The sequence below is a fragment of the Nannospalax galili genome, unplaced genomic scaffold (assembly GCF_000622305.1).
Source record: "Nannospalax galili isolate Female #2095 unplaced genomic scaffold, S.galili_v1.0 scaffold84, whole genome shotgun sequence".
Classification (NCBI taxonomy): domain Eukaryota; kingdom Metazoa; phylum Chordata; class Mammalia; order Rodentia; family Spalacidae; genus Nannospalax; species Nannospalax galili.
In genome coordinates, this window is record NW_008352272.1 from 623,747 (window position 1) to 626,489 (window position 2,743).

At 43.6% G+C, this 2,743-nt stretch overlaps 1 protein-coding gene across 1 annotated transcript in view; it reads right to left on the bottom strand.

The window, feature by feature from the left end:
• The window catches only part of Slc5a11 (solute carrier family 5 member 11), a 92,763-nt gene that overhangs the window by 35,542 nt on the left and 54,478 nt on the right, over positions 1-2,743 (bottom strand). The gene's annotated exons all lie outside the window — the stretch shown is intronic.

A 2,743-nucleotide genomic window follows, 5' to 3' on the forward strand; every position in this document is an offset into this window, starting at 1 on the left:
CATAAAATACCCAGGCCCAGATGGATGTAGAGCAGAATTCTACCAGACATTTAAAGAAGACCTCTAACCAATACTACTTAAATTATTCAAAACAATAGAAACAGAGGGAGAACTCCCAAATACCTTCTATGAAACCAGCATCACTCTAATACCCAAACCGGGTAAAGACAGAACCAAAAAAGAAAAATACAGACCTATATCCTTAATGAACATAGATGCAAAAATTCTCCACAAAATACTTGCAAACTGCATACAGACACACATCAAAAAAATCATTCACATGATCAAGTAGGCTTTATCCCAGAGTTGCAGGGATGGTTATACTCAAGTCAATAAATGTCATTAATCATATAAATAGACTCAAAGACAAAACCACATTGTCATTTCAATAGATGCAGAAAAGGCTTTTGACAAATCTGGCATGCATTTATGTTCAAAGTCGTAGAGGAAATTGGACTGGAGGGAACATACGTCAACATAATTAAAGCCATATAAAACAAACCCACAGTCAATATCATTCTAAATGGAGAAAAACTGGAAGCATTCCCATTAAAATTAGGAACCAGACAAGGATGTCCACTATCTCCACTCCTTTTCAACATAGTGCTTGAAACTCTTGCTAGAGCAATAAGACAGGAGAAGGAAATTAAAGGAGTACTAATTGGAAAAGAAGAGGTCAAACTATCATTTTTTACAGATGATATGATACTATACCTAAGAGATCCCAAAAGTTCTACCAGAAAACATCTAGAACTGGTCAACACTTTCAGTATAGTGGCAGGTTATAAAATCAATTTACAAAAACCAGTAGCCTTTCTATATATCAATAACAAGCAATTGGAGAAAGACTACAGGAAAAAGCTCCCATTCACAATAGCTGAAAAAAAAAAATCTTGGAATAAATCTGACCAAAGACACTAAAGATCTCTACCATGAAAATTTTAAATCATTAAAGAAAGAGATCGAAGAAGACACCAGGAGATGGAAGGACCTCCCATGTTCATGGATTGGAAGAATTAATATTGTGAAAGCGACCATCCAACCAAAAGCAATATATAGGTTCAACACAATCCTAATCAAAATGTCCATGACATACTTCACAGAATTAGAAAAAAAATCCTTAAATTTGTACAGAAATACAAAAGATCCCGGACAGCCAAAGCAACCCTGAGCACAAAGGGCAACACTAGGGGGATTATTATACCAGGTCTCAAAGTACACTACAGAGCTATAGTGATAAAAAAACAGCATGGTACTGGCACAAAAATAGACACATAGATCAATGGAACATCATTGAAGATCCAAACCCGAGTACATGCAATTTCAGCCACCTGCTATTTGACAAAGGCGCCAAGAACACACAATGGAAGAAAGACAGAATCTTCAACAAATGGTGCTGGCAAACTGGATCTCCACCTGTAGAAGAATGAAACTAGATCCTTATCTTTCACCTTGCACAAAAGTCAACTCTAAATGGATCAAAGACCTCAATGCTTAACTGGAAACCCTGAAACTATTAGAAGAAAATATTGGCAGTAACTTCCAAAATACAGATGTAAGAAAGGATTTTCTAAATTGGACAGAAGTTTCCCAGGAATTAAGGTCAGCAATCAACAAGTGGGACCTCATTAAATTAAAAAGCCTCTGCCTCTGCTTCCCTGGGCTGCACAACCCACCAGCCTCTCTCCTGGGCAAGTCCATCGGCACCCATGGTGCCTTGACGCCCCCAGCCTCATTCACCCTCTCACCTCCCCTGCCTGTCTCTCCTCCTAGTCTGGGTACTGTCCCATTCCTTGTCTTGGCACCCCAGACACTGGAGCTGACCTCTCGGGCCCAGAACCACCACTGCTTCCTGATCCTTTGCATCCAGACCAACCCAGTTCATTCCAAAAGCCCTCTGGGCCTGGTCCCGCCCTCACCTCCCTCTGCTTCCATGGGCCTGTACGACCCACCAGCCTCTCTCCTGAACACCAAGGCTGACCTCTCAGCCCAGAACCACCACTTCTTCCTGATCCTTTGCATCAAGACCAACCCAGTTCCTTCTAGCAGTCCCCAGGAGCCCTCTGGCCCTGGTCCCACTCACACTGTCCTGTTTCCCTGGGCTGCACAACCCACCAGCCTCTTTCCTGGGTAAGTCCATTGGTACCCACTGCGCCTTGACACCCCCAGCCTTATTCACCATCCCAGCTCCCCCACCCCATCTCTCATCCTAGCCTGGGTACTGGCCCATTTCTTGTCTTGGCACCCCAGACACCAGGGCTGACTTCTCTGCTTGGAGCCACCACTGCTTCCTGATCCTTTGCATCCAGACCAACCCAGTTCCTCCCTGCAGTCCCCAGGAGCCTGTGGGACCTCTTCCCACTTCCACCTCCCTTTGCATACCTGGGTGGCACAGACACCAGCTGCCCGAGACCAGTATCTTTCCTGGGCCCTGCTCCCAGGCCAGTCCAACCCCCAAATTCCTGAGGACAACATCTTTCCTGGAGGGACCCAGACCTTAGGAGAAAGCCTAAGAGCTTCTAATCCTCATCTGACTTGGGCCTCTGTGGGGACTCCTAAAGACAAAAGCAATTTGGCTACTCTAATATAAAATCAAAAAAGAGAACCAGAAGCTTAGACAAACAGCTTCTCATGCCAAAAAGTAAACCACAGAGGCACAAAAAGTTTACAAAAAGAAGCAGACCTAAACTTGAAGGCTTGAGTCTCACATAAGAATCAGAAACTACAAAAGAAATTCACATGT